The sequence below is a fragment of the Gopherus evgoodei genome, chromosome 9 (assembly GCF_007399415.2).
Source record: "Gopherus evgoodei ecotype Sinaloan lineage chromosome 9, rGopEvg1_v1.p, whole genome shotgun sequence".
NCBI lineage: Eukaryota > Metazoa > Chordata > Testudines > Testudinidae > Gopherus > Gopherus evgoodei.
This window is the reverse complement of record NC_044330.1, coordinates 25,343,036-25,361,031: the sequence shown is the minus strand read 5'-3', so window position 1 is coordinate 25,361,031 and position 17,996 is coordinate 25,343,036. Positions and strand designations below refer to the sequence as shown.

The 17,996-nt window shown below is 41.5% G+C and overlaps 1 protein-coding gene across 1 annotated transcript in view; it reads left to right on the top strand.

Moving 5' to 3' along the window:
* The first annotated feature begins 7,253 nt into the window (after nucleotides 1-7,253).
* Nucleotides 7,254-17,996, top strand: part of KCNAB1 (potassium voltage-gated channel subfamily A member regulatory beta subunit 1) — a 287,423-nt gene continuing 276,680 nt past the window's right edge. The window contains exon 1 of the mRNA XM_030575965.1: nucleotides 7,254-8,362. The gene's annotated coding sequence lies outside the window, so the exon portion shown is untranslated. The remainder of the gene's footprint in view (nucleotides 8,363-17,996) is intronic.

Here is a 17,996-nt window from a genome sequence, read left to right as displayed (position 1 = left end):
GTTATGGGGTGAGATATTGTACAGAAGCATCTTCCAGCTTTTTGAAAAGTTTAATGATCATCTCACAGTGTAGAAATGTTGTTAGGGGTAGGGAGGCAGAAGGCTCTAGTGACTAGAGCACATGACCGAAAGTCAGGAGACTTGTTTCCAATCCTAACTCTCCTGCTTTGACACCTTGGGAAGTCATGTAACCTTAACCTCGATGTGCCTCAGTTTTCCCATTTGTAAAATGGGGATAATTACCATACCCATCCTTGTAGAGCTATTTGAGCTCTTTGGATGAAAAGTGCTATGTAAGTGAAGTATTGCTATTATATATAATGCAGTCTTACTATTGGACTATGAGCTGTAAAAACTTACAATTAGAGTAACTTTAATGACCAAAGTTATTCATTGGGACAGAAAAATATTCCATCTTTCAGTCCTCTTGAAAACAGCCCTTTTAACTCCTCTTCCATAGTTCGATTTTAACAAAACTCCCTGATGAAATTATGGCCTTAATACTATATTTTTAATTTTTGTCATAACTGTACTGAGGATAGTTATTTTCCTGAATGTAGAGATGTATAATACACAAATGACACAATCACAAGTAGATACAGGCAGTTCCATTTCAGTGAGCTGTAGAGATACTTAATATTCTCTAAATATAACTATATAGCCTTTGTCGCTTACTGTACGTAAACTTGCTATTATTGCTGCTGTCACCAGTTCTGCGAATGTTCTAAATTAGACCTTGAGAGCAAAGAGAGGGGAGAGGAAATGGAGAATGAAGCACTAAAGCTTGTTACCGAAATTAGAGGGCATCTCTTTAACTCTTAGAATTCTGGCATTTTTCTGACTCTTCTTCTAAGGCATTTATTTAGTTGGCATCCGTGTAAATAAATATGGAGTATATAGTCTCATAGTTATGATGTAACTCAAAAGAAGATACAGTACACAGTCTGACCATAGCATCCAGAGAGTTAAATAAACTGTACTCTATTGACTGCAACATACATACATTCAGGAAGAACATTTTTCATATGTGGTGCACATTAGATACTTAAGTCAAATTGTCATAGGAGTTGCATCTTAACTGTGGTTATAGTATATACATGTATACAGTGTGTCTATTGAAGTTTGATGTATATATTTTCATCATATCTGATCTACACCATAGTAGATTGCTTTCAGGTCTCTATTAATAAAGTGGAACTTGACATACCCCATATTTTTAGGGACATCTTTTTTACTAGAAAAATGAATATTAGAATATATTTAGGGTATATAAAATATTGCATTATGAACAGAATGTCTTATTTCAATAAGATTCCTAGGTCTTAAAATATCTCCCACCCGTTTTGTTCAATACCCATTCTATACATTTGGGAAATGTTGGGTTATTCTTAGTGAGGTTGACATCAATTGCCATCCCAGCAGTTCTTGAATGTACTTTATGGAGTCGACATATGTAGTACAGCCAGATGCAAAGGGAGAATATCATATTTTTTACATTAGGTGATAAGTAAATTTAGTATATAGCTTACTAAAAACAGAAGTGTAGCTGCCCTGTACAACTTGTTCACCTCAGGTCTTCAGTGAGACATTGTCAACATTTTAAAAGGAATTTGTATTGGGGGGGTGAGGTATTTCCCATCATTCTCAATTTTTTTAACATTTTTCTGCTTGTGAAATGATATCAAGTACTGTGAGCCTTAATTTTTATCCACAAATAAAAAAATATACAGTATGTTACTTGTTTGAATGTGTGTGTAATTTATTTTGTGGGGCTTCAAAGCAGGAATTGCATTTGAGTGGGTTGTCCATTTTGGAGCCAGGGGTGAGGGGAGAGAAGAGCAAAAAAATGAAATCACTGTTCTTGAGTCCTGAACCACTCGCTAGAGAAACATCCAGGAGCAAGAAAGCATCTCTATAAGGCCATGCACTGCCTCCCTTCAAAATACTGTGTGAGATACATTTAAAGTGGTCATTGATGATTGTGCCTAACTCCTAAGATCAGTGGGAGGATGGGGTGTAATGTTCAAAGGGGAGAATAGACTTGTCCTAAACTTTACAGTGAAATATGAGGTTTGAATTTAGTCTCGCCTTTAATGTGACAATAACATTATTCTCTAGCTTCTCATGTGAAATTCCTTCAGAGAAGAAAAGAGTGACATTTATACTTACGGCATTTGTTTAAATATAAAAAACAAACTGTAGCTGATGGACCTATATTGTTTTATGAATCCTCAAACTCTATTTCTCTTTTATGACTATATTACAATAGTGATCAGCCTATGCTCATCCTAATTTGAAAATTCAGTACTGCATATAAATTGCCTCTCTAAAAAAAAAAAGGAGGGCGATTGAAATGCTTTTGCTCATGAGACACATTTCCACTTGCAATCTTAAGTGCTTGCTGTCAGCGCCAATAGCATAAATGAGCATGGAACATTTGATCATGCATCTCCCCTTTAGAATGAATTAAGTATTTTCTCTAGGCATACAGCTGTAAAACTGCTCTGTAAAATCTGTCTCAATAATCAAATCTATGTTTGAGAAAATATAGCAATTGTGTAGCATTCAATCTCAAACGTCACAGTCCAAATGGACTGTGTTGCCAGTACTTCTGAAACGTAACTTATGCAGAGTCCTGCCAGGATTTGAACTGCTGGTTCCAGTGGCACTATGAACTTCAGATTTATTTGCTGAGTGCCAGTAGTCTGTCCACTGCTTTGAATGACCAAAAAACCCACAAACAAAAAAAACCCCACCATATCCTGAGGAGATTAAAATCTATTTGATGCTTAGATCACAAAATCAATCCCTTCAGGATTCCTTACAAATATTCCAGTGTATTACACAACCCTCGTATGCCTACGTTCCTAAATTGTTAATTTTATTGCTGCAGTGCTACATGAAAAAACAGCAGCATTCTCTGCAAACTAACCCTTTCCCTTATTCTTTGATGGTGGAAATACTTATGGATAAAGAATAACAAAATTATTAAATTTGACATTCAAGGACCATAGTTGGAGTGACTTGTAAAATGGAGATTTTTTTGGTTTTGTTTTATTTTTTTTCTTCTTAAAACAACTGTGTGAATTCTTCAAAATTTCAAGCTTTGTTTTAAAACAAACCAACACAAAATGCCAGTCAGTGATATTTTGTATTGTGGGTTGGGCTAAACCTTGCTTTAAATGGTGGGTGTGACCTCCACCTGTCATTGAAGATAGGTGAAAGAGACAGCTAAACAGCCTCCACCTAAGATAAAAGGGGTATGAGAGCCCATCCAGGAATTTGAGCCATATTGGCAGAGGGCTTTTGCAGGGTATGGTCTGGCATAAGAGTGTGTGTGTGAGAAGCAGGAAGGAGAGACTGAGAAGGAGCAGAAAGGGACTGAACAAGAAGTTGGTGGTACAATCCGGAGAAAAAGCCTAGAGAGCAAACTCCTGGGGGCTGCTGACAGAGTTAGTTTCCTTATTCACAGCACCATCTCCTGTTGTTTGGTTCCTTCTGTGTTCAGTGAAACAGGATTTTGTATGTTCTTTGTAAATAAACAAGAATATGCCAAAGAAAACATCCGACTCACCAATTTCTCCTCCCAACTGGAAGAAAAGCCTGCAAATCCTGAATTTTGGCTAGCTGCTTACATCAAAAGGGGTAAGAATATATTTACTGGGAGGTACTATAAAAGAAACTTGATCTTTGAGGTAGGGATCTCTATCTAAAAGACAGACAAGGGAAGCACTAACATACTTCATAAAGAAGTATGAGGAGGGTCATGGGGTAGGGACGTGAGATTGTGGTTCCTAAGGGCTTGTCTACACTATGTATTAGGTCAGCTTAATTATATCACTCAGGGTGGGGGGGGGAGATTTTTCACACCCCACAGCAACATACCTGGCCTCAGTGTGTGTGTTTATATATATATAGAGAGAGAGAGAGAGAGAGAAACAATATTGAGAGTCTAATGTTTGGGGTTTTAATTTCCGCACACTGGTTTGTGGGCAGTGCTGCAGAAGTGGATTTATAGTAGGGTTTTGAATGAGGAAAGCCTTGACAAATTGATTTACTCAATGAAAATAATTTACAATAGCTCTCTAATCCTCTAGAGGTACTTTTGTTATCAAACTTTGGGTACCTTATTATATTGACTGTCTAGTCTGAACAGTACTTTATGAAAAGCTATTTGAGTTTGTAAGCCCTTATTCAGTCCATGTAAATTTGACTGTGTATTCTGTGCATTAGGCTGTTGTTGCCTGGGGCTGCCCACCTCCTTCACCTTTCTTGGAGGAAACTAAATGCAAGAGGGCTGCTCTGGGGCCCTTGAGCACTTCCTACTGACTTTGTGAGGTAGCTCTCTTTGGTCTGGTTTTGGTTCAGGATGCTGGGGAGATGTTTACTTTTTATGGTGACACACCCCAACCTGGGCTAATTAAAAATAAAAATGAGCAAATACATTTGTTCATCAAATACTTCAGCTCTTATCTCTTTTGTTGTTGTGCTTATGGAGGGCTCTCAAGCCTGGTCTACACTGGGCAGGGAGGCCAGCTAACTCAGTCTAAGTTACACAATTTCAACTATGAAAATAGTGTAGCTGAAATCAATGTATTTAGAGCTACTCACCATGGTGTCTTAACTGCTGATGCTCCCCTGTTCATTCCATCTATGCTCCTTGCTCTGGTAGAGTACCAGAGCTGATGGGAGAGTGGTTGATGGTCGATTTATCGTGTCTTCACTAGACAAAATAAATTGACCCCCCGTCTGGATCAGTTGCTCTGGAGGTAAGTGTAGACATGCCCTCTGTCTCTCATACTATAATCCTTCTTTATAGCTGCATTTGTTTAAGAAATATACCTATCTCATAGAGCTGGAAGGGGCCCCAAAAGGTCATGGAGTCCAGCCCCCTGCCTTCACTAGCAGGACCAAGTACTGATTTTGCTTCAGATCCCTAAGTGGCCCCCTCAAGGATTGAACTCATAATGTGGGTTTAGTAGGCCAATGCTCAAACCACTGAGCTATCCCTCCCCCTATGCTAGCCTCTCCCATCCCTCCCCCCTCCTTACCTTTCAAGGAAATTCATGAAAAGCTGTACTTGTTTCCTTGTGCTCCCTGCCTGTCTGTCTGCCTGTCTGTATCCACCTGTTGTCTTTGGTTTTATTAGATTGTAAGTTCTTCAAGGCAGGGATGTATTTTTATTATGTTGGTACAGCACCTAGCACAATGCAGCCATGGCCTCTAATAAATACAGAAAGAATAACAATTGATAAATACTCACTTCCAGCTATTTCTCTGGTTCCAAAAAGGGGAGGGTATAAAAGGGTATTCTCTGATTCTTCCCAACTCTTACTTGCAACTGCTTTTGATGTTATGAGAGTTGCTGGAAAAATTATCACCCCCTTGTCAAACTGCTATTTACATAATATATCTATAACAGGACTGCTCTTTTGGCCAGTCAAGTCCTTGGTTTGATTTGTGTAGAAACAAAGGCCCCTGATCATGAAAGTTGATCCAGACATGCAGATTCACTGAAGTCAGTTGTACTTCATATGGACACAGGAATCCACCTGCATAGATTTTTTTTCAGGATCAGGGTCTAAATTAGACTTGAAATTTAAAACTCCGTGACCTGTAAAATAAGGCTGGTTCTCTGGAACAATGCAGCAGCAACCTAGATAATAAAATGTCTGAACTGCACATAAAAAATAAAAGACTTTAAAATCCTTACTTATATCATTATAAAAGACAGAGGAACAGATTCCCATTCAGATTAAGGTCCTTTTACATCACTGATGGTAATAAGAGGCCTTAAAGTAAGCATAATTATACTGTTAGCCTTCTTTACAATGCCAGAGCAGTATCAATGGTCCTTAATGTAAATAAGACTCTGGCTCAACCTGTTGCTCCATCAAAACAACAAATAATGTAGAACAATTTAAAATCTTGCATTGTTTGTGTTCCAGGTAAACCTGATAATTCTGAAACTGATTCTTGAGATACCTTTGGAATTTGTGCTCGGCCATTCCATCCAGATTTTTAAACGGTATTCCAAAAAAATGATTAAAGGTTGTTCTGGTTACTTTGCTTGGCTCTTCAAAAATTTGTGGAATTTACTTACTATTTTTGTGCATATTTGGGGAAAGTGATGCTATGTAGTGAGTTTAGAAGTGTACAGGTACTTCGATAGATCTGGGAGAGGAATTTGCATATTCCCTGAAGCAACACAATTGCAATGTAAAAATCGATTGAATTAAAAATTTGATTTTATTTCTCTTGGAATAAGAGCTTTCACATTATCTCCTGCAAACTAGTGTATTGTACCTGGAGGAAAGAAATTTATTTTTAAAAAGTGTGATAATGCCAAAATTTTTCTCTTAGAAGCAGGGCCGGCTCTGGCTCTTTTGCCGCCCCAAGCAAAAAAATACCTGTGGGCTGGCTGGAGCAGCTGGGGGGCAGGAAACAAACAAACAAACCTGTGGCCGGCCAGAGCAGGGGGGGACAAACAAACCTGTGGGCCCGCCGGAGGAGTGAGGGGTAGGGGACAAACAAACCTGCGGGCGGGTCAGAGTAGGACGGGCGGGGGGAAGGGATAAACAAACCTGCAGCCGGCCGGAGCAGCGGGAGGGGACAAACAAACCTGCAGCCGGCTGGAGCAACTGGGGGGGGACAGAGTGCGGGTGCAAGGGGACTCCCAGGACAGAGAGAAGGGTGGCGGCCAGGGCTTCCTTTGGCGGGACACTTGCCCCACCACTCCTGTCAGCGGGCAGGGAAGGACCCAGGCTGCCCTGTCGGGCTTGCTACAAACCTGGCACTGCTCCCAGCAGGGCGCTCCCCTCCTCTGAGCTGCTGCCCCTGCTGCTTTGGTTGGAGCGAACCAAAAAGAAAAAAACCTGCAGGGGCGGCCGGAAGCAGCGAAGCAACAAAAACAAAACAAAACAAAAGAATTGGAGGGAAGCCGCCCCTTGGAATCTGCTGCCCCAAGCACCAGCTTGCTCTGCTGGTGCCTGGAGCCGGCTCTGCTTAGAAGAATTAAGAAATTAAAGGGAAATTGACAGCTGATAATTTGAATGATTATAGATGAATTAATGAATTATTATTTAATTCTAGATGTTGAATAACTTGTTAAATAAAGTTATTCAACATCTAGAATACAATAATAATTCATTAATTCATCTATGTTCTTGGCATGACAATGTTAGTGTTCATATATCACAAACCATTTAAAATTTTTAGAGTTCTCTGTTTGCTGAATTGTTTAGACGCCTAGGTTTGCTTAAATAATTGAAGGTTTTTTGGTTTTGTTTGTTCGCATTTTATTTAGAGGGACAAGAAGGATTAGTGACCTGAAAGCATAGATGCAAAGAAACCTACGTGTAAAAGAGACAAAGTGGGATTATAGTGTGCCGCCTCGTGTCTAAACTATTTTTGTGGCTTTTTAGCTAACAATTGGTTCAAGAGTCTTTTAGGATTTGCAACTGGAAATTACTCTTAATTTAATTTCTCCCTGAATCACGTCTCACTGCAGAAGAAGACTTCAGACACAGTACTCTTGTCATGAGGATAGCCACTTCCTTCTAAGTGCATTATGTGCTGTGCAATACTTTAAAGTATATTAAAACTAATTCATGAGGAGAGGATTTCAATATTATTTCTGATTCTGTAATTGTCTTAACATGTAAGGCAGACAAGGGAATTAGTACTGTAATGGAATTACCTCTCATGAATATCTTACTAATCTGAACAATTTTTCTGGGGTTTGCACAAATAATTTCCTTTCTAATTTTGTTTGTACTGCTTTTAAAAGCTTTACTTACAGATAGTAAAGGGAGAATCCCCAAACTTATCATTCTTAGGGTTCATAAAATTCCTTCAGATGCAAAATAAAATGATTTAAGCCAGGAAATTCAAAATTAAGGCTGAAACTACATTACAGCCTTGGCATTCAGTTCTGCCCAGGTATTAGCAACAGCTCACAATATACCTTGTACTACAGTAGCACCTAGAGCGGGGTGGGCAAACTACGGCCTGTGGGCCAGATCTGGCCCCTTAGGGCTTTGGATCCGGCCCATGGGATTGCCCCCCTGTGGTGCCACAGTCTCCATGCCACTCTCAGAAGTGACCGGCACCACTTCCCTGTGGCTCCTGGGTGAGGGGGGGTGGAGAGCTCTGTGCGTTGCCCTTGCCTCCAGGCATCGCCCTCCACAGCTTCCATTGGGTGGGAATGGGGAACCGCAGCCAATGGGAGCTTCGGGGGAGGTACCCGGAGGCACGGCAAGGGTAGCGCTTCCTGGAGCTGCACGGGGCTGGGGACAGGGCAGGAGTGAAGGGAGCCTGCCCTGGCCCCGGTGCGCACCGCTGTCACCCGGAGCCGCTTTAGGTAAGCGGTGCCAGGCTGGAGCCCAAACTCATCCTGCACCTTGCCCCCCAACTCCCTGCCTGCACCTCACACCCCTCCTGCACTCCAACCCCCTGCCCTGAGCTTCCTTCTATACCCCACACCCCTGTGCACCCCAACTCCCTGCCCTGAGCCCCCTCCCACAGTTTGCACCCCTCCTGTACCCCAACTCCCTGCCCTGAGCTACCTCCCACAGTCCACACCCCTCCTGTACCCAAACCCCCTGCCCTGAGTTCCCTGCCACAGCCTGCACCTCTCCTGAACCCTAACCCCTTGCCCTGAGCCCCCTCCTGCAGACCGCACCCCTCCTGCACCCCAACTCCCTGCCTTGGCCCTGCATACAATTTCCCTAATCAGATGTGGTCCTCGGCCCAATAAGTTTGCCCATTCCTGACCTAGAGGCCCAGTGAGGGCAAAGAACCCATTGTGCTAGGCTCTGTACAGATAGGTAGTAAAAGCCAACTCCTGCTCCGAAGAGCTTACAATCTTAGTTAAAGACAAGACACTTCCAAGGCCCCCAGTATAGGTTTATAGACCATGCAATAGCTGGATACAGTGGACCCAGTTAAGACCAGAGTTGCAGCTCCAAATATGACATGCATAGGGAGAAAGGGCAGTGATAATTTGAGTTGCTACATGAGCTTCCCAAAAGAGCCACAGCCAGCTTCAACATAGCTGGAAGCAACCTGAATCAGGATACCTGCTGTTGGAAGGTAAACAACAAGTTTCTGTTATGGACACTTGAAGGACTTTTTTGTTGCTCAGTATACTTTCCACACAGAACAACATGCCCTAAAGGAGAAGTTCTTCAAGTCTCATTTCACAGTCAAAAGGCAGCCAGCCAAGTTCTGCTCCATTGGCAGCCCCAGAACCTTTCATTATCAGACTTCAGCCTTTACCAGGAGTCTCCAGGTTCTGCACGAAAGGTTCGGCATTCTGCAGGAAGTGATTTTTCCTTATGAAAAAAATTTGAAGAGTAACACCCCAGAAAATTGAGGCAATTAATCCAAAATCTTGTGATCTGGAAAACTCAGTTTCTGGTTATGCTGTACCTTCGATTGGTACCTGCAAAGAAAACAGAAAGGGCTTTTACTCTTTTATAAATCTTAAAAATGTATGAAACAGGCTTGAGAGGTTTCTGTTTCTTTATTTTTTACATTAATACAGGCTCAGTGGCAGATTAGCTACTGGGCGAATGGGAACCATACCTAGAGGCCCCTGCCAATGGGGGACCTCCAGAAAAAGGGGCACCCCAGTGACCTGCTCCGCCTGCCTACCCAGTGCTCCTGCTGGGAAGCGGGGTTGGGGCATGGGGGCTTGCCCCACTCCATCTACCCAGTACTCCTGCCGGGGGGCAGGGGAAGCCCCTGTGCCCTGACCCTGCTCCCTGCCAGGAGTGCTGGGCAGGCGGGGGAAGCCCCCACACTTCGACCCAACTGCCCAACAGGTGCGCTGGGAGGGGGCTGGGGCACTGAAAGTGGAAGGGATGTGGAGGCCCCCCACTTGCTCTGGCCCAGGACCCCACAAACCTCTAACTCGGTCTTGCCCATCCTGGAAAATTATTTTCAAGACCAGAGAACTATTGTAACTATAATGTCTGGAGAATGGAAGCTTGTGGTCTCATTTGTTTTTTTGTTAATCTGTTTAATTCCAATGACTAATGAAAACTTTGGGGAAAGGATGTGTCTGTTAAAGATTTAACTGCTCCCATATATGCTGGTAAGATGCAAGAGCTCATAATAATTAATGAGTCCAGAGTTGACATTTCTAATTTTAGTTGACTAAAAACAAAACAATCCCTTTCCAAAAAATACCACCACTTTAAAAACAAACCCAACCAACAGAATGTGTCTGGGTGTTACCAGAATGAATATAAAAAGTAATAGTAAACAAATTATTGTCCTTTAATTGTAAATGTAAAACTGACAGTTGTGCTGAAATCCTAATGCCACAATATATTCCCAGAGTGACCTTTTGATTACATTTTGCCAAAAGGATTTCTGCTAAAAAGGGTACTTCCCCACCAACCCTGAAGCCTGTGGTGATAACGAGTAAAATAGTTACATGAAGAAATGTTGTTCTTGCTACTATAAGATTTATGGATGAGCTAAAAGTTAAGTCAGATGGGAGTTTGTTTATGGAAAATACACTCACAGGCTGGTAATGAAAAGATGTTTTAACTGGAGAGAGAAAAAGGACTCCATAACCTTAGCAGTATCTCAGCATTCCAATATCCTGATCATCTAAGATAAGAACAAACTAGACATACTTATATTTTTAGAACCTGGAGGATGTTTGGAGCTATTAGATGAAACTGGAGAATGCCAAAGAGGCTAAAACCCTATAGTAAGTGCTTACAAAAAGCACCAGAAAATACTGGATATGAAAAATGGTTTTGTCTTTTTTTTTTTTAAGTCTGTTAATACTAATGAATAACTAATGTCCCTTGGCTTGTTCTGAATTATGCACTGTAGTAGTGGCTGGAATGCTATGTACATATGTTTGAATTCACTCTTCTAATTATGGCCTTGACCCTGCAGTTGTTACACTGAGCAATTTTACCTGAGTAAGACTTGCAGGGCCCATCAAATTAACTAGATCTGTGGATAAAAGCACTACGTAAGAACTAGGTGGTATTATTTGTATAAAGGCTTCTCTCTCCCAGTGCTAAGCTTACCCATCACTAATCATCTATCTTAAAGTATATGTTGGAAGGAGACTTTTTGTCAGGTTTGAAATCTGGCTCAGTCTGGGAGGCTAGAAAGCACTGGTGTTCAGACCCCACAATGGCACACAGGTTAAGTGTAACATCTACTATGCAGATTGGATAGAAGATATTGTCCTGCCTCTGCTTTGGCTTCCTGCTTGTGGCCTACCCTATCCTTGTTCTTATATTATTTTCTTTAGGTCAGTTAGATGATACTGTTATAATGTTAAGTTATGACGTGCTACTGTGTGAGTTATTAGGTCAAGTAGTCTGAGGTTCTTTTATTTTTTAATTCAGGAGCAGCCTCTCAAATTATATATTCACAGCATGGAGTTCATGCCCTCCCATATTATCCTAAATAATAACTCCCCTGTGCTGTAATTGATACGTTTTATTGAAAGTCTCTATCGTGTGTCTTTACAATGAACTATTACTCAGTAGTGATATGACTGAAGTTTGGGATGCTACTGTTATGCTAAGAGGTACTGGTGACTACTTGGATCAGGAACCTCTTTGAGATTGGGTGTGAACGCACCATTCAATTAACATAACTGCTGGGATGAGTTAATCAGAAGCCCCGCACCTAAAACAAAAATAGATTGTGAACCCACCCTGGAGTTTGCTTGGGTGGAGGGATTTTGCTGCTGAGCACCAGTATTTTCTAGCCTCCCAGACCTTGGAGAAAAGCTGGAGAGAGCGCTTTTGGGTTTGGTGTTGGCTAAAGAGGCTTAGGGTCCTAAGCTAAGAAACTGCTGTTTTGTTTTTGGTTCCTTGTGCGTTCGGTGAAGTGGGACTTTGTATATTTCTTGTAAATAAACAAGATGGCATCAAAGAAAATACTAGACTTCATACATTTCTATTTCTAATGGAACTTTCCCGAGACCCTGAACTTTGACTAGCTGCTCAAGTCAAAAACGGACAACTTTATAATTATTTGCAAAATACTTGAAACATAAAGATTTAAACCATTGTGATATTTTTATGCTATGGTACAATGGTACATAATCATCAGGAAGACTCTACATGGTAAATTCCATAATTTTGTAAAAATAGCTAAAGCTATTGGCTCAGTAATTTTCACATATTTAATTATTGAATAAAGCTAGTGAAGGAATTAATTATAATTAAAGCTTTAGGAAGTAAGCTGCTTAAAAAGTTGTTTATAAAATACATTTATAGGTGGCCATTCTTTGAACAGTACTTTATGAAAAGCTATTTGAGTTTGTAAGCCCTTATTTCTTTCAGCCCATGTAAATTTGACTGTGTATTCTGTGCATTAGGTGGCTGTTGCCTGGGGCTGCCCACCTCCTTCACCTTACTTGGAGGAAACTAAGTGCAAGAGGGCTGCTCTGGGGCCCTTGAGCACTTCATACTGACTTTGTGAGGTAGCTCTCATCCCAAAGAGCTGTAGTTGCGTTCATTGAAGTCAACAGGAGCTTTGCCACTGAGTGGACTCAGAGTAGGACTGAGTTTAAGATTTGATGCCTCCATATATTCTTGCACTGTAGAATCAGTCAACTTCAGGAAGAAGATTTTAATCACGGTGGGTGGGATTTGCAAAGGCGCCTAAGTTAGGTGCCCAACTCCCACTGAAAATCAGTAGTCTCCTCAAAGGTACCTAGGTGCCTAACTCTCATTAAAATGAATAGGAGTTAGGTGTCTATATACTTTTCAACAACTGGGTCTAGGGGACAAACAATTAGGTGCTTTTGAAAAATCCCATTTTTGGTCTTTTTAGTTAGTGCTCATTAAAAACATTGTTTTAGGAACAATGTCATTTTTTTAACACCACTATGTACTTTGGACTGGATTTACTGTGTCTTTACCTACTATACACCCAAATCAGTAGTAAATTTGGAGGAAGGTGGCATAGGTTTGTGGACCAGAAGTAAGTTTTTCCTATCTAAATAATTCAAATGGTCCTATACCCTATGGACTACATGTTACAACAGTAGAAATACACTGAAAAATGCATAAAACTAAATCTCTTTTTTACTTGTGTTTTGTCCTTTCTAGAGAGGTCTTGGATAAGCGCACTCACACAGTACAAAGCTGTATTGTGTAAATGTTTACATGAAAACTGCATATTCATTGTCATTTTAAAAGAGGTAGCAGTAAAACAACTTCAGATACCTTGGGTGTGATTATTTCTAATGCCTTTGACATTGTATTAACAATAATAATATTTTTATTGTAGAAGAATGTACTCTTCTGTGCTGCAGGAAAAATGCAGCCATATATACTACATACACACGTGTCATGCAAGTAATTTATCACAATGAAAATATTAAGTGATGTTAAACGTTAATAATTTAGAAGTAGGTTGAATTTTTATTCAAAAAATTTTGAAAATTAAAAACACATCCCTTAGAATGTTACTGTCAAGTAGCTACATGAATTAAGAGGCAGGAGCAGCAGCTTATAAGCAATTAATAACACAGAGTTATTAACACAATGCCTTGACCACTTGATTATTTAAGATCCTTTTTTTTTTCCTCCCAGAGAGAGGAGTGTTTGCCTTCCTCTCCTGGCCAGATTCCAACTCTGTAATATTGCATGTATTTCTTATCTAGGTGGCTAAGACTAAGATTATGCTTGAACAGGGTAGACATTGGTCAATTAAATTTGGATGAAAGTGTCTGTTTTTTTGGGACCACCAAAATCTTGAAGCTGGACCTGTCATTGTGCACTCATGGACCCACATAACATTTCTCTGCCCAATTTCATGTGATCCTTCATCCTATCACTTGAGTAGAGTTTCATCTCTATTATAGTTATGTATATAAAGAATGGCAGCTTTTTGTAAAGGGCTGCAGGTGCAGGATGAGTAGCCACTTTAATTTAATAATACTTTACTTATATGCACCTTTAGAGTCCTTTAAAAATTAGTTACATTTCACAATACTTCTGTGAATGAGGTAAGTGGTGTTACCCGACTTTACACATGAAGGACCTGAGATAGACTGGCTAATTAACTTGTCCATGGTCACACAAGAGGTCAGTGGCAGAGCCTGGATTAGAACCTAGGAGTGGTGTCTCCTTGTCCCTTGCTCAAACCACTAGAATACACTGGAAAAGCTGTAATGAGACAATGCCTCTTGTAAGTAACTGTGGCTAATGTTTGAATGTAGCATTTGTCATAGTACTTTTGAGGTAACTTTATTCCACTGCACTACAGTAGACTCTCTGTGGACTTGTACCTATTACTCAGGGCCGGCTTTAGGAAGTGCGGGGCCCAATTCGAACGGTTTCGACGGGGCCCCGGCAGGGATGACTTAAACAAACAAACAAACAAAAAAAACACCAACTGGCGCTCCTAGTCTTCGGCAGCGGGTCCTTCACTCACTCCAGGTCTTCGGCGGCACTGAAGGACCCGCCTCCAAAGACCCGGAGCGAGCGAAGTACCCACTGTCGAAGTGCTGCCAAAGACCTGGAGTGCTGCCGGGTGAGTAAAAATTAAAAAGGAGCCTCTAGCCAGGGAAGGGATTCTCACTGGGCATGGGGCCCTCTTAGGCACAGGGCCCGATTCGGGGGAATTGGTGGAATAGGCCTAAAGCCGGCCCTGCTACTACTGGATGAATGTAATTAAGTGGTACTGTGTCAAGCAGCCCTGTAATGAACCTTTGATTTTAAGAAAGATATTTCTGTGGCTGATGGGAAGGGGACAGTATTAGAGACTAATTAGTTACCAAGGACAAATTAGCTCATCAGTGACTTGGCTCATCTTGCTTGTTGCATTTCCCTTTTCTTCCAAAGAAAGAAATAGAGCACATCTGTCTCCTTGAGACCTGAGGATTCAGTGACTTTTAATAGACCCTCTTAGTTATAGTTTGTTGTTTTCTTAAGGCTAAAGATCACCTGTTGATTGATGAAATCATTCCATGCTAAAGTATTCTAGTTAATCTATATCTATGTTCTTAATCCTGAATAAACCCAGATCTACACTTAAAAAGTGGCAGTGGCACAGCTGCAGCACTTTAGTGAAGAAGCTACTATGCCTACAAGAGCACTTATCTGGTTAGTGTAGTTAATTCACCCCCCCACTAGAGGCAGCAGTTGTGTCGTTGTGAGAAGCCCTCCTGTGGACATAGCGCTTAGGCCAATGTAACTCTGTCGCTTAGGGGTGTGGATCTTCAAACCCCCTGAGCGATGTAGTTACACTGATGTGAGTTTATAGTGTTGACGTGGCCTTAGTTAAAGACTTTGGTGAAGTGCAGTTGAGTGAATTCAGTACATGAATTACTATGCAGTACATAAGATCCCTAGGAGAGAAAATTATTACTGTGCACCACATATACAAACATGAAATTTATTGTGTAAGTCAGATAATGAAATACCAAATAAAGGATAGGTTTAATAGGGTTAGAAAAAAGCATTAGGTGATGCCATCAGTGCAGCCAGCCATAAGGATCAAACACAGTGGAAATACTGCAGTTCTGGTATCCTAGTGAGTCAGAAGAACAACAACTCTTTCAGAGAAACTCCCATCCCTGCACACCAAAAAGCAGGCCCCCGTGGCTGCTCTCTGCTGAAACAAGCCTTGTCAGCTAGTTCCTCAAATACATGGCTTACAGGCTCTGAAACACAGTCTGGGATCAGGAGCGCCACCAGCTTTTTTGGCACCCTAGGCAGCAGACAGTCCTGCCCCCGAAATACCGCCAACGACCGGGGCAGCCGCCGCCCCCCAAATGTTAGTGCCCTAGGCGACCACCTAGGTTGCCTAATGGGTTGCACCGGCCCTGTCTGGGATTGAGGATTCATTCCCTCGACTTGCTGCACTTCAGAAAGACCTTTGGAACAAAGCCCATTCACTCTCAGCCTTGGATCAGGAGTGTAGTCATAGACTGCGAGTTACTCACGTCAGGGATTGTATTTGTCCCCTATGTTTGTACAGGGCCAAGTATGCTGTTGATGTTCAATACAGAGCAGTAGGAGGAGGACTTGTAGGCTCTGATCGAATGCTAGCGCAGTTCCAACATTCCACCAGTACAGCCTGCAGTGCACATATTTAGCACATTAGTCTGTATACTACACTCGCTCCCATTAAGGTTATTTAGAGGTTCCTTGCCCCTAGGAGTGCTCTCCTTCCTGCTGCAGGCTCCCAGTATTTGTGGGAATCATATGGCTACATTGTCACAATGCTGACTAAATATTTACCCCCAAACGTGGACAAAAAACAAACTATTGCCGGATAAGGAGCTGATGGTGCCATTTATCTGTATATGGATTTGTGCCTGCCTCTGAGATCTGTGCAGATTTAAATAGTCCTGATTTATCTAACAGCACCTCTCTCTCTTGAGCTGCAAAAATCACCAGTTTCCACCTTGGGAGGACAAAGAAAAACTAAAAAACAGACCCACACAATAGAACCAGCTTTCCACTCTATCTTGGGTATCCTGTTCTCCTGCATGACATGGGAGATGGCAATGGTGGCTTTTCTTCCAAAGATGGTGATGTAGTTCTGATATTACATTGTCAATGCCACAGGCTTTCTGTGTTTCCATTGATTTCAGTGCCTCTTCTATTTCTTCCCTAGAGAATGGTTGGAAGTTTTCATTCTGGGTGAGCTGCGGAGATGGTAGCATTGATGCCACTCTTTTTTGTATGTATTTTCAAAAACATTATCTTTGTCTGCTTTAGCAAGGTGGGTCAGGTGTGTGGCAATGCTGGTTGCAGAGCCCTTCTGTAACTGGTGGATTTTGTGCTGCCTGATAAGTGTCCCTGTTTTCCTGCTAGATCTTGATGTCCATTTCTAAGATTCCTTTTCCTCAGCATGCTCTTTGAGCTGCATTCAGGCTCTCTAGGAAGTGGTTGGCTATTTCTGGATCACCAGATTTTTTTGTACTGTTTAAGGAAATCTGCTGAAGTAACAATCCAAAAAATGAACCAAGAGGTTTGGTAAGTGGTGCTGTGTTGATTTTAGGAAAACATTTTAGAAAAGGTTTTAGATGCTCCTTGGAGCCTTCCGAAACTCACTCATTACTGCAGTCCTCCCCCTGCCCCCCATCACGTCCATTAATAAGAAAGAAGATGACTTAGTGATTTACACATGAAGTCTGATATGCATCGACTTCTGGGAACCATAGGTTCCTATCCTGGCAGAGGTGACTGAGCCCCTCATCCTCCTGAGGCAGTAAAACCGAGTGCAATGCAGTTTTACAGTGTGAGTCTTTTGGATGAAACCTTGCACACTGAGGTTCTGCATGGACTTTTGGTATTCTTCAGGAAGGTGCTGTTTAAATGTGTTATCTCCTGTAGCCCAGCTGTACAACAGCACAATGGTGCAAGCAGAATCCAAAGACTAATAGATGGAATCTAAGAGGGGGAAAAACATCCAGAAAACCTGGGAGCTGACACAGACCTGATAGAAACCTATGATATTCATTAAGGCTGCACCTGTATAGTGCATCTCCCCATATTAAGTCCTAAATTGAAATATGTTGAGATGGACAAGCACTGAGTCCCTTGAACTGTTATATGAGTGGCATATAAAGGAGGAGAGAGGCAACAATCTTCCTGCTGTGTCATTTCTCCATGGTACTATATAGGTTTTAATGAGGATTTAAACAGTGCCAAAAATCCCCACAATACTTCCGACTGAATCTTCATTATTTGAATTCTGATAGCAATACACCTGGGAAGAAAAAAAAATCAAATACATGTAGGAAAGGGAAACTCGGAGAGTAAAGTTTGTTCTTCTGTCTTGCCAGCTATTGATTCCAGCCACTGGAGCAGACTGCCAATTACCAGATCCTCTTGGTGACTGGATTAAATTAGTGTATGTCCTACAGTTTATTCCCTCTGAGACTCATATCAGGATTCTCCAAAGGTCCTGTGGACCACCAGGGACCAAGCAGCTGTGGTAAGCTTGCTGGAAATACCCAGAAACGTCTATAGTTTAGTTTCTTT